This window comes from Hemibagrus wyckioides, linkage group LG05 (assembly GCF_019097595.1).
Source record: "Hemibagrus wyckioides isolate EC202008001 linkage group LG05, SWU_Hwy_1.0, whole genome shotgun sequence".
In the NCBI taxonomy this organism is placed as follows: Eukaryota; Metazoa; Chordata; class Actinopteri; order Siluriformes; family Bagridae; genus Hemibagrus; species Hemibagrus wyckioides.
In genome coordinates, this window is record NC_080714.1 from 24,724,857 (window position 1) to 24,739,446 (window position 14,590).

The following is a 14,590-nucleotide window of genomic DNA, read 5'->3' on the forward strand; positions in this document are numbered from 1 at the left end:
GTGACCTGAGCGACGTTCTTTGAGGGAAATTCGGTGAAGTGTGTATCAGTGAATATATGGAATACTGGATCAGTAGGTCACAGACTAAAAATATCATTAATTCTGTTGGGAAGTAACACGTTTTTTTTATTAATTTTTGAGTACTGGTTTAAGTACTTCAGGAAGAGGTAGGTCTTTAGACATTGCCAGTCAGTGACTCAGCTCTTCAGACATTTAGGGGAAGTTCATTCCACCACCCAGGTGCCAGAAGACAGAAGAGTCCTAATGCGTACCTTCCTCATGCCCTGAGAGATTACTGAGGCAGTCGAACAGCGCTGGAGGATCGGACGTGGCGTGGTGCAGTGTGATGTCCGCTTTGAGGTAAGCGTGTGTAGGCAAGCATTACCAGCATGATGTTATCCACACATGACACAAGTATTTCAATGTGTGTATCTTTATTATGGTCCAACACGGACTTTCTGTTTAACAATCAAATAGAAAGCTAAAAAAATGCTGCCGGCCTTCTGTAGTTATAAAAAAGCCATTTATTCTGGGACAAATAAGGAAGTAAAACTACTGTTTGTGCTCTGATACAAATGAGTTTAGTGCATTTTTCCATTACGCTTGCCTTAACTCTGAACATGTGCTCTGAAATTTTCTGTGTGTGTGTGTGTGTGTGTGTGTATAGGATGTGGGGCAGCAGCATGACAGCGCTTCACTATGATTAGGGCCCTGCTTTCAAAGAGAAAACCACACACTCCCCTTTTTATCTTCACGGGAGGGTCCCTCCCTCGCACTCCTTCACTTTTTCCTGCCCTTTTCCCATCCTGAATTCTCTGGCAGGCCTCACACAGCAACACCGAGCCCCACTCTTCCACTCTCCCACTCTTCCACTCCTCCAGTAGAGCCGACACAGCCACAGAGACTCGAGTGGCTTCAATTACAGATGCACACAATTACAGAGAGAGAAAAAGAGAGAGAAATAAGGTAGGAGCTGATGGATGTGCCACACAACCCGGGGGTGGATTAGAGGAGAGCAAGAGGGAGAGGGCTTTAGAGGCCAAACGCTGTCCTGTACCCCGTCCTCACCCCTTGTGGTGTTTACATATCACATTTAGGTCACTGGATGTACCGTGACATCACCCGAGCTCCGGCTTCACATCTAAAGCTCTTGATGCTCTACTTCTGAACTTGTGCATTGTCCCACGTGGATATGCTAAAGATGGTCTCGAAAAGAGTTTGCGCACAACTCTCACTCGTGTTTCTCACGTGGATGCTGTAGATTCGGGGCTTTAACTAGGATTTTAGTGAGGTCTAAAATCACAGTGTGTTTCCAATATCTAATGTTATACTTCCATTTTTCCACAAAAGGTCTCCAGTTACACCATTTCAATATTTACATTTTTTCGGCTTTTTTTTATTTTTTAAAATATTTTTTATTTTTATTTATTGAATTTTTTTTAAGTCAGTTTCTTTATTATTATTATTATTATTATTATTATAAATTAAAACATAAAAATCACTGTTATTTCCCCCCCTAATATTAAAAGGGCAAATAAGAGTATATAATTAATTGTATCTACTTAATAAAACATATTTCTGTGTCTTCCTCAGCATTTACTGAGGAATTTCCTCAGCATTTCCTTTTTTTCCTACCTTCCCAGCATAATTTTTCACGTGTTCTTTGAACAGATTTCACAAATCAGAGAACAATGGAGTTTTTCTATTATCACCATTTTACATGAACAATGAACCTTTTCCCGTTACTTACAGCAATTAAGATGAAGCTGTGCAAGTAAACTCTAATAACGACACAGCTACAAGTAAAATACTTGCGGTTGCTGTGAGCCATCCAAGGTCCAGACCTCTGTGTCATCATCGCTAGTTACAGACGTGTACATTTTTCCACTTTAGAGCTGCTGCTGTAATCATAAAGACTGTGCTCAGGACTCTTATATACAAACCACTCACCCTGAACATCCTTTCATCACATTTAGTACTGTTTGACTTTCTACTAGAAGAGTAATGGTTTATTATCCCGCTATCTGGTGTCACCCAGAGGAGGAGGGGTTCCCTTTTGAATCTGCTTCTTCTCAAGGTTTCATCCTTGCCCCTGTCACCTACGGATCTCAGATCTTTCTGTACATCTGCTCTGTGAAAGTGTCTACTGGAAAATACACTACAGACATAAACATTGGCGCGAATTAAAGATCTTTCAGCTGAATCAGCCCAGCACGTGGAAGTAAATCTTCCGGCAATCCTCCAAACACAACTGGCTGGAAGCTGTGTATTAGAGAGGCCCATTCTGATCGCTATTAGCACTTTTGATTAAACCCGCTGTGGGCGCAGATCCTTTATCATGATTCTCTGCCTCTTTATGTCAGCCGAATTTACATTTGTTTACTGCAGAGTGTCATTTTCCCTAAACAGCCATTTACTGGGCTGCACCATTTGAATAAATAGATTGCTTTGCTATTTGCTGGTAGATTACATCAAAGTTCATTACTGGAAAACAGCATAAGGGTGCATCTTATGCACTCTAGTCTATCCTCATATCATAAATAAGCTGTAAAGCACTCTCAGGGCTCAGTAGCCTACTGTTTTCTTTTTTCGTTGTTGTTGTTGGTGGTGGACATTTCAGAAACTGGCCTCATTTAGCTTCAAATACACTAAATAGCTCATGCGTGGTTGTATAAAATGAACTTATACGCATGTCTTAGCTAGCAAGGGTGATGCGACGTGATCAAGAAAGGTGGTTCGACCAAGCCGTGTGACTCCTGCTGTGCTGATCTATCGCGAATTCTCCAAATATTGGAAGCTCGACAGCATCATTTCTGACAGTGTTGTTTTCATGCTCCCCCCAGACAAATTTGTTTACTGTGGCACAGTGGTCAAGGCTTGGGGTAGCTGAACACAAGGGCAGGGGTTCATGCCCCAAACCTGGCATGGTGCAAATTCCTTATTCCCTTTTGCTTCAGGGGTGCAGTATCATAGCTGACCCTGTGCTCTGACCCCAACCTGATGAGTCTCGTGCTGTACTGTGATGTATATGAATGGAAGAAAAGCCTTTCATATTGTGCCACGTGAGTGTTAAAACGTCCTCAGGTGACAAACCTGAGCCTTATTTGTACCTTCTGTTTTGTATGTAAGGAGCATGACCTTAGTTGTTGTTGTTGTTATTGCACACACACACACACACACACACACATATAGCGTTCTTCATCCAACATCTGGGTTGGTAGAAAAATACTAGCTAAAGGGCGGGCTTAAACCATCCCCTGCTTGAGGGTGTTTTATGCAACGAGACCGTTTATTAAAACGTAAATTTGTGTAAATTAACTGATCATTTCAGTCAACTCGTGATCAGTTAGGGTAGTACTTATTAGAGAATGTCGTGAGCGGTGATGGAAATGCTTATATCGGCGACACTTAGTGCACGGGAACAATAGCGCACCCCTGCTCAATAGGTGGTACGCTCCATTTAAAGGGCCAGTAGTCGCCGACCCCGCGCTTCTGAAGAAAGCAGGACGGTTTTCTCGGGGTTATGAGATTTGCGACGCAGTCGGGGCGGTGAGCACCCTGGGCTTCTTTTTTTTTTATTCGCCTCTGCGTCCTGGTGGTTTTTTTCTTTTTACACACACGCACACAAAAGGAAAAAGAGACAGATACATCAGAAGATAAATAAAAGGACTGCAAATCGAGGACTGCGTTGTTTTTAAAGAAGAGCTGTGGATCTAACTGTTGCACTTTGAACACAGGTAGGTGAGCGCGAGGCTGGAAACGCTGGGCTTACACACTGATGCCGCTTCGCTCTGCTTCACTCGCGCATGCTTATTTTTTTTCCCTTCCTTCTTTCTTTCTTTTTAATATGGAGAATGCACGCTTTTCGTAGTGCAATAAACGCAGAAGCGATCTATGCTTTTTTTTGCACGGATGCTTATTAAACGGAGCGAGCCAGCCAGCGCGTGCGTGTGTGAGTGTGTGAGAGAGCGGGCGCGCGCGCGCGCGCGCGGCTCGGACGGGCTCCGGAGATGAAACGTGTTTTAAAACAGCAAGCCGAACAAAGGAGGCGATAAAATCAGGGTTGTTGTAAAGAAAGAAAAATCGTAACCAAAATGATTCACACATGCTCTAGGGCTTGGCACATCTTCGACACAATCGCGCCTCATTTTCTCTCTCTCTCTCTCTCTCTCTCTTTCACACACACGTTAATATTTCATTCGTGATTCCTTCATCATTATTTTACCCCCCCCCCTTTCTACCATGCAAACTTCAGCATTGTTTACAACCACCTCCGTGTTTTTTGTTTTTTAAAAAAAACCCACAATTTCGTGCGTTTCCCCTTAATTTAATTAGACGCAGCATCTGAAGCGGCGACGCTCGTATAACCAATTAACCACGCTAAAGGGCTGCCGTGCTGCGTTCACTGCTCCCAGCCTGTTATACAGCGTTTCCTCACACCAGCCTCTCAGATCACATCTGTACGACCCTGGGGTCACGTGACGACATTGTTTGCTGCTTTATTATTATGTGCTTTTATATATATATATATATGTGTAAATATATTTTCAAGGGAGGAAAAACAATCCCAAGGATAGCTCATGTATTGCTCTGCTCAGCTCTGGAGTGATCAATGTTTGAGCCTGGTCTCTTTGGCTTGTTCTTTCAGTCTGTGACAAACAAACATGACTGTGTAAATGTGGCAGATATTTCGAGATTTTTCTTAAAATGTATTGAACGCCGGTTTCGTCTCTCCATACGTTCATCATAGAGGGATGTTTAAAAATGGATCTTGATCTCACACCCTCTTGCAGAGGCACACACACAGACACTCGCACACACTATAGGGATATTTGTTGGCATTCAGGACTCCTAAATCTAAAACATGAGCATTTTCTTTAAGTGTCAGCGTGCCACGGATTCATGCTGCGTGAGATGCATTGAGAATCCACAGCTTGTTTTGAAACTGACTATAAGCCATTGTCTCGTGTATACGCTTGTAACAAGAGTGTCATTTATTCATCTTCAACACTATGTATATATATATATATATATATAATCGCATGACGAGGTCAATTCTCATCAGATGCAAATCCGTGACGTACAGAATCCGTGCAAGATTTGGTTAAGGTTCGGTGTTCGCTTCCTTCATGCCGTATTGGTCCGTACAGCTTTCGCTCTAAGATCTGTATTTGCAATGGAAATGATGCTATACTATCAATTCGATGCAAGATTGATTTAATTAACAACAATGCCTATAGGAAGGCGTGTCATCATCAGTAATCAGCGGTGAGATAAACACTCTGGAGCATGCTGCTATAGTAAAATAATCAACGACAAGGTTGTGGCCAAGTCATACAGCTAGTCATACATACTGTTTAATCACAACAGCACACTGAAGTGATTTCTTCCTCTGATACCAGAGCAGCTTGCAGATATTCGACTATTATTTTTCATTTATAAGTGAAAGACACATCATGGTTTATCTGTTAACGTTGTGAAATATCTGTGAAGCTAGCTTGGTTCCTGTTATCACTTACGCTAACCCAGGTGTAAACCGCCTTTTTTATGATCAGGCTGGAGACCCCCTTACATAAAAACAAAAACAAAACAAGTCCAACTGTTTAATTTGTTAAATAACAACACCTGACCAATCAGATTCAAGAACTCGACGCTGCCGTGGTGTATTGTGCCGTAAAACTCATTTAAATGTGGCCTACAGACAGTTCACGAGCACTTCTGCTAAATAGGCTATTTGCTTGACAAAGGGCGCGCGTGAATTCCTTGTGTGGCCGTGCCAATTCGAGTCGAATTAGCATGTCTACAGGCATAATACGACTCACTGTAGTATTGTGAAAGTATTGATGCTTTGTGCAACACTACTCCTGTGATATCCAGGCTGGATGAGATCTGCCATGAGATCCTTGGTGATTCGAGTCTTCCTTTGTCAACGCTATACAGCGGGCGCATTAGTTAGATGAAGGGGGAAGAGGTTGTGTGTGATTATTTTGCCCTAGACGTGTCTGTGAGCTCTACAGGAACCAAAGGAGACCGTTTTGTTAGCGGCGTGTATATGTAGAAGTATTTATGAGCACGATTTTCGTTACAAGATCGCATATTATTATCCTCATCCTGCCAGTTTTGGAGATTTTTTTAAATGATTTGTCACCGTGACAGGATGTTATTACACTACAGCTCGGGAGCAAAAGCGAAGCCGTCGATCTGACGGCTAGAAGAGAACGACATAATCAAGACAAAAACCTTATATAAAGTTAATTGTGTAGGGTCATTTTGTGAGGATAACAAACCTGGGTACGTTTTGGGTAGTTTCATCTTCGCCACACATTCATAGCTGTTGCCAGGGTTGCCAGATTGTTTGATTACACACTATGTTGAAAACTAAATTAGATATATATTTTCTTTTCCCCTGTGTAAACATTTTCAAGGCTATTAAATGAATCGATGGAGTATCTCGACAATTAGTGGAAAAATGTACGACAGTATTTGATATTTGCGTCAGTTTATTTAAAATAAAATGGAAACGACCCTTTGATGATTATTAGATATGGTTTAAAAAAGGTTGATGTTTTTAATTCACTGATACAGAATGTACTATGGCTCTGTACTGGTGCATGCTGGGATATTTAGGGGCGTGTTGGATGTTTGTATCAGGATCAATATAGGATTAGTAGATTAATGATTGCAGGTTTTTTTTTTATTAAGGACAGGATATTATATCAAATACCTAGATGTGAGATCCATATCATGATATATTATGACTGCAATTTTTAGAACACTTTTTTTATGTTAATTATATTGGAATTTTAAAATGAATTATGCTGATTCTTTAAAATTCTTAACCTTTGTAATGTGTAATAATTTCCTCCATTTTCTGTATTTTACATTTTCAGAATTTTTTTTTTATACCAAACACGACTATCGTGATTTTTTTTTTTAATGCAGTATATATTTAAATTCTGCTCTGATGTACATATATTGTATTCTAGAAACGTCTTCGAGTAGCCTGATAATAATATTTTTGATATATCTTCCGCCTCTAATTTTAGCATGTTTTAACAATCTAATCATGATCAATGTCAAAAGTCATAAACAAAACAATAAAAACCTGAGGTAGCCGTTCAAAAGAAGTCCATCCTTCAGTGGAAAAACGACAGATCTGGCAACACAGTGTGGAATGATGTAGATTGAAAATTTCACTTCGCTAAAACGATCTAGTTAGCAAAAATGGATGTAGCAATAATTTGTATGCAACAGGAAACAAGGCAATGTGACTAAAACCAGAATATTACAGTCATTATGAAATAAAACTACTTTCGCATATATCCAAGTTCAAGAATGGTATTATTTCCTGAACCTAATGGAGAACAATGTATACAACCGATGCTACAAGTGCTAGTGAGATCTGCTTGATTGACTGTTTCCATTTCGGTCATGCTTTAAAAACACCTGATTTAATAAAGCAACCCAAACTGTAACTAAATTATATCTGAACCAAATTATTTCTACAGCCCAAGGTCATTTTTCCCAGTCTGGTGGGAGTAAAACATAGCAAGTGGGAGGAAAGCAATCTGACAACATTGCAGGGAGAAGCTAAATAGAGGCTAATACCGAATGGAAAATCCTTTTGTCATTGTAAACGGCACATAACGCGCTAAATACTGCGTGAAAATGGGTGTACCCTGAATAGAAAGCGAACGTGTAATGGTTAAAAAATATAAAATGGGTGATTCACTGATGTTGAGAAACAAATCAAAGTTCAGGCTAAGCGGTTTCTTGTGTTTGTTTTTCCTCAGCTGGTGTAGCTTGTGTTATAGCTGTCATTGATTGACTCGCTATTTTTCACTGCTTTCTCTCACTTCATGTAAATTATTACAGTGAGATTTCAAACTCAATCAAATACGTGACTTTTGTGAATGAAAATACTATTAAAATAATAATAGTGAATGAGTTAGAATGTTAATAATGGAAAAAAACAGTATTGTTAGCATCGATTTTGCCAAGATAAAATGTAACTAGGGCCAAATATGATTGTCTTTTTCCGAAAGAATGTGGCGAAAACTATTTAATGGACTAATATAACATTTATTGTACAGGAAAACTACTGTAGCACATGTTTAAGTTGAAGAACGCGATCATTTCCTGAAATCAATGCCAATAAGATGCCTCTAACAGAGCTAGCAGCTAACACCAGCATTATGTTGACGTGTCTTTGGTGTTAGCGTTACTAATAGCCCAACACTGGCTATAAAAATACAATACTGCTATAAATTGTGTTATTAATAATCAGGGAAGTTTGTCAATTCTAAATACAATCATAGCTATGCTGTTTTTGTCACACAGAAGGCATCATTATTCAAGCTGCAAATAAATTTATTCGTAACTTATATTTCAGGAGCGTTAAAAATGGTGACGTGGTGTTTAGGAAAATATAGTTCATTCACATAAAGGTTCATGTCATGTGAAAAGAAGGCTTGCTAATGTGAATTCAACTCACTGGCTTCAAATATCATTAGTGAATAGTTAGCTGCCTGTTAGTTAATCGGTTGTTTATATATTAGTCCATCAAGATTAATTCGCTTATTTATTTCGCTTGCGCAAATTAATTTGACGATAATCTTGTAAAACATTTCATATTAATGACTTAAATAAAAGCCATCCAATACAAATCCATGATTAAAGTCACTGAAAAACACTAGACATTCGATTAAAACACACATAATTGTGCTCTATGTAAGCTGCAATGGCTGAGCTGCATTAGTGGAAAATTCTAGAGTATGCTGCGTTCACCGTTTAGTTTTTAGCTCATCAGCTTTGCCTTTTATGGAGTTTTGTAGGCGTTACTAAATGTAAATCATCTGCTCTACGCTTTGTGTTTACCAAGAACATTAATGTTGTAAATCCTGCAGGAGTTTTTAATATCAGAACCTTTATACACGTTTATTGTAAGGCAGTATTTCTTTGGAGTCTGTATATTTCTGGTGAAGTGAAAGAAGTAAATTTGACCTGATATGTTTGTCCATTCCCAGATTCAAGTTTATGTTATACCTCAGAGGTCCTTTCGATCCAATTGTGTTGCATTAATTCATTTTAAAGTTACATTAAAGTAGACCCATTCATTTTTTGCTCCATTTATTTGTGTTCTATCTCAAGTTTCAGATAGAAATTACTGATAGTGTCTCTACCATAAAATGTGCAGGTTGTAATCTTCTTCCCGAGCTGAAGCTTTCATCTTTTTAGATTTCGTATATATAAAGGTTAAACTGCGCACCACTGAATGTAACCCACAGCGTTGTAAGGCTTTACTACATTTGGCTATATTATGAGAATCCACTTGCTTTGGACCACACAGAAGCTTAAGTGGATGGCACTCGAGTGAACTCGGCACAGCGCGCCCCTCGATGTCCAGTAAATTACATGGCAACAATATGATCTCTTCAACGAAAATAGAAAGCTACTTCATACGGTATATGAAGTGATGCAAGGACCACAAATCTGCTGCACAACTTTTTGCCTTTTATGGAGACGAACATTTATTCACGGTTTAGTATCGCCATTTTGTGGTTCTGCTTTAATGGCTGAATTCACTGCCATCTTTAATTATCATTTTTTAAGTACATGCAGTAGTTTGGGACTATTCATAGGTTTTGTGAACTTCCTGAAAATGTGGTCATTATGCCTTAAAAAAAAAAATCCCACTTGGCAGAAGCTTGACTGATGAGGCAGGAGTGATTAAATCATTAGTTGATGGTAGATGAATCATGTCACCGGTGGTGTCTACATGGAGACAGATGATTCACAGCACGCTGACCGGGTCACAGCGAGATTATATAATGGTGGTGTGACTTCACCGATTCGGGGCGGCGTTCGTGTCGAGGTCATTGAGCTCGGCGTCGTCTGTGATGTCTCAGACGTTATTCTCTATAAGACTGGAAGTCGCAATGGTAGTCTACAGTCCTGTCTGTTGCTTTTGTCAGTTTTCTGTGGTGGGATCAAACATGGCTTCATCGTCCTGACAGCGAGCTCCGAGTGGAGATGAAATGTGGAGGCACTGGAGGTGGTGATCACTGAACAATAGCTACTGTCTCTGCTCACTCGCCCTGTCTCTCGTCTCTTAGTCACCCTGTCGCTGACTGGTTTTCTCTCTCTCTCTCTCTCTCTCTCTCTCTCTCTCTCTCTGCGCCTCTCACCCTGCCTTCCCGTTTCCATACCGAATGATAGATCAGTCCTCGCCGATATCTTTAATGAGATCTTTTGTTTTTCTTTAGCACAGACAGGTGGATTTTTCTTTTGCTTCCCCAATATATGGCAGGAAAAGGTTATTCGACTGAGCTCAGCACATGCTGATGGAAGTGATAAGGACAGGGTAAAGACATAACCTTCTCACTGGATCATGGCAAAGGCTTCAGCTGATCGAATGTACTGTGAAAGCGGAAAATGGTTTTGCCATTGTCAGAAGTGGTGTTTTTGGTTATTCGTCATTAATAACACATGATTAGTCACTAATCATTCGCTGACGAAAATCCAATCTCGGTATAGAAACGCGTAATTGGGAACATTGCGTGGTTTTAAACACTGATTCAGTTCATAATGTTTATTATGCCTGAGACAGAATCTGCTGATGATGTCTGATTGCCAGGTAGCATTAAGGACTATCTTTGGTCACGCTTCCTGCCAAGTAAAAAATATCATGATTAAATTTTAATAAAGTGCCAATAAGAGCTGCTGTAGGTTCAGTGTAGGTAATTTTTGCTCTCTAATACTGAGGAAATGTTTCTTTGGAGGTTGGCATACTAAATGAAAACCTGCTGCTAGACTGATTGGTGATTGCTCCTACAAGTAAATGTGTACGCATATCTCGTGTCAGTGTTCCTGGAATAAACTCTGCATCCATAAAGCGGTTATCGAGACAAATGAATGAAATGAACACTACACTGTTTTAAAAGGTTAAACGAGCCTCCAATCGAATCGGGTGGAAGTAAATCGAACGAGTGAGTTTCCACGTTCCGATCGTGAAACAGGCTGGCGCTGCTGCTCTCTTCGTTTCGCAACGGTTCCTGTTGCTCGTTTGAGGAATGACAGAGAGTGAAATAGAAGGTCTGACCCTGGCCTCCTGCAGGATGACACCTAACACTAGGATAACAGAAAAGAGGAAGCTATCCGAGTAGTGATTTCCCTCCCTGGCCTCTTGTGACCCTTATACTTCGCCATGCCCAAGACTATTGTTTCTTCTGTCACCAGATCTGTGCTACACATGTGGATTTCAGACTTGACTTTAATTCGTGTCAATATGAAGGCCGTGACCTGCTTTGACTCCTTCCAAACCGAGCCATGGAGCGTACTGGAAAACGAACATCTCACCAAACATAGTAACAGTATCATGTTGCCAAAAAATACAGCTTATAACAATTGGCGGGAACTATTGTCGGTATCAGATGAGCAGGATCTGATCTTAACTTCTGTTTTTTTTTTTTTTTTGGTATGTGTGATAGTGTTTGCATAGAAAGGAATAGCCATGAGGGAATTATTATGATTATGTGTAGAATGTTCGCTGCCGTGCCAGTCGCTATCAATCCTGAGCCGTGCAAACAGCCCGAGATGTAGTTTTCAACCCCGTCATCTCTGTCTACAGATACCGAACGAGAGCTTTATGGAAACTGTACGTCTGTCAGCCGTGGAATCAATTTTAGACTTCATGATACGGAGACTGTGCAGGGGACTGCACAAAAACACCAGGCGCAGCTGTGCAGATTTCAGCGAGGCATCTACAGGTGTATAAACACACCTTTCATGTTTTCATTGTAGAGATCGCACTCATCGTTGCCTACTATGAAGTGTAATAGCCAGTTAATAACCAGAATGGACCTGGGTATCATCTGATTATATTATGAATCTGTTGAATCGAAGAATAAATCTTTGTGCATTATTCCTATTAGTATCAGATCCTGTGCTTAGTGTTTGGGTCACGGTGTTCTCCTTTAAAGCATTCCAGTAAGAAAACACACTGTTCTGAATCTCATTTAAATCTATTTAAAATAATTGTGAGGTTGGATTGGCATCGGACAACATTTTGATGCAGATGCAGGAAGGGAATCGACCTCAGTAAAGTTCAGCGTTTAATATTCGCCAGGATTTCAGCAAAGATGCCGAACACGCACATTAAATCGGTGATAAAACCTGTACCTCTCGTGCTGTTCCCGAACGACGGCTTTTATTTAACCGTTGGTGTGGCTAGAAGATTCTGCAGGCGCAAACTCTTTTTCATGCTGTCCGTTTAAAAAAACACTTGGATGACGTTTTGCCGAGATGGAAATAATTTAAAACTCGTTAACAACACAAGCGGCGTGATTAAAATAGCTGCCCGGACTCACAGGGCTTTCATTGTTATGGTAATGTTGACACTAAACCTCGCTTCCCCCCTCGAGTGTAATTTGGGATTAGTTTATGTCTATGTACCGTCCATATAAATGGAGATATTCTACAGAATGTCCAGTTAGGGATACATATGAACAGTTTGTTAGGGATCTGCAATCAGAATGAATTCATACCGATCTTTGCATCTAAACATAGCCAGTTTCATACTCTAGTTAATGGAAGGGACATTTAAAGGAGAACCTCCAGGTTTTACCTTCAAGGGTGATCGAGTCGGTGGAATCAACGCACCGAGAATAAACAGCGCTGGGTTTCCCATTAAGGTCATAAAGAGATACGCTTGAACACATGCCAAGGAGTCCTCTACATGCTACGCTGATTCAGGGTCCAAATACCAGCTGTGGCATGCGCCACCCGAAGGATCCGCCACCTGGAGGATAGAGTTGGGCTTGTTATCCTCCTGTTATCCTCATGTTGTCCTCACGAGAAGACAATTGGCCACGTTCAGATTTGGACTTTGGGAAGACAGGGTCTCCATCTGCCACCGCATGTGAGATTAGAGGCCCATCACTGTTGGAAACACTGTTGCTCTAACCGAATTGGACGTATCCCTAATAATGATAATAGCCAAGCTGTAAACATGGGAAGGTTCCATATATTTACATCTAGATGTAATTTTTTCTTAATTCTCTAGAAGTGGTGTTTGGCTTCAGTGCTGTAATAGGTGTGTGCACAAGTGTGTGAAAGCGAGACTTGCTTCCTAATCCCGTAAGAAGAGCAATTTCTTTCTTTCCCCCACCTCCTCCTTCTTTCTAATCAAGTGCTGTTGACCCTCATTACAAAAGTGGTGTGAAGAGACTAGTGTTTTGGAGTCCTTGATTAGATGATCTTTCTCTCTCTCACTCTTGAGGTTTTTTTTTTCTTTTCTCGCCCACTTCTTTCTGGTTGTTTTTTTTATGAATTTATATGGCAGGTTTCAAGCCTTTTGTTAACCATAATAATATTTCCTGCCTCGGTATTACACATGATGATATTTTTCATTGCTGTGGTACAAGTTGTAGAAGCAACTCTAGCTTTGCAATGTGAGATGATATGCGATGGCTTTTAATGTAGCGCAGTACTTGCGGGCTAGGCTTTAGTGTCCGCTGTCATTTCTTTTCTCCAATTGATTGATCTTATTGAGATGGTATTTCATAAGTGGTGTACAGCGATGTCGGAAGAGAGGATACATCGGGTGTAAATCAGCCCAGATAACCAGGTGCTGCTAAGATGTTTTGGTTATTACTATGCAAGTAAGATCTTCAGGGTATCACATCCTGTCTTGTTTTGGATTGAAAAAACCATGAGGGGGTGTTTGTCAAGGAAACCTCAGACAAATACTTGTGATGAAGTCTTACAAATAGTCTATTCTAGAATATATTAAGGTTTCAGAAATGTGTAATGATTTAATATTTGAGTAATTAGCGCTTTTTTTAGTACCTTTTTAGACTTAATTAAAGAAGTGTACCACCCGGCGAGTGACTTTTTTAACTTCATGTAAACTAGATGCACAAAACAGAATGGTGCTAATAGTCTTATTAGGATGTGAAAGGCAAATACCTACCTTTACAAATCTGCGTTCGAGACGTTAAATTGTGCTCATCGCCACAGCCGTCTGCTTGGGAAAGAGGCAGCAACATTTTGGCGATTGGCGTTCTCCCCCTGGCACCAGCCTGTGCCACCACTGTGCTAATCAAATCACCTTGATTGCAGCTCAATAGCGTCTTGCGCTCCTCGGGAAACGTGTTACAATCCATCACTGGATTACAATGGGCAATTAACTCCAGCTCCGAAAAACCAAAAGTGGTTGCACCATGCTCTGGTGCTGAATCATTTCTCCTGGACTATTTGCTAGTCTAAATTACGGGAATGTGAGCTCATACGAGTGTTGTTTTTGGATTAATTAGAGTTCATTAGTGCTCTAAAGGCCAGTGGCACATTATCCTGATTAGCACCCGGGCAATTTTCATACTTCCCTTTCACATTGGCATATAGGATCAGTTGAATAATCCAGGCATTCTTTTCTTTCCGACTATTTATAAAGCCGGGGTGGATAAAACAAATTTAGGCTCAGCCGTGGCAAATGCAGCCTCTGATAGGATCTTGCAGGGCTGGAATTCAGTCGTGCTGCCAGCATGCCGTCTTTGATTTACATCACCTCGCTGAAGGAAAGTTAAAACTA

General features: G+C 40.5%; 1 protein-coding gene across 1 annotated transcript in view; it reads left to right on the forward strand.

Moving 5' to 3' along the window:
• The first annotated feature begins 3,484 nt into the window (after positions 1-3,484).
• plxna3 (plexin A3) overlaps positions 3,485-14,590 on the forward strand; it is a 200,635-nt gene continuing 189,529 nt past the window's right edge. The window contains exon 1 of the mRNA XM_058389372.1: positions 3,485-3,737. The gene's annotated coding sequence lies outside the window, so the exon portion shown is untranslated. The remainder of the gene's footprint in view (positions 3,738-14,590) is intronic.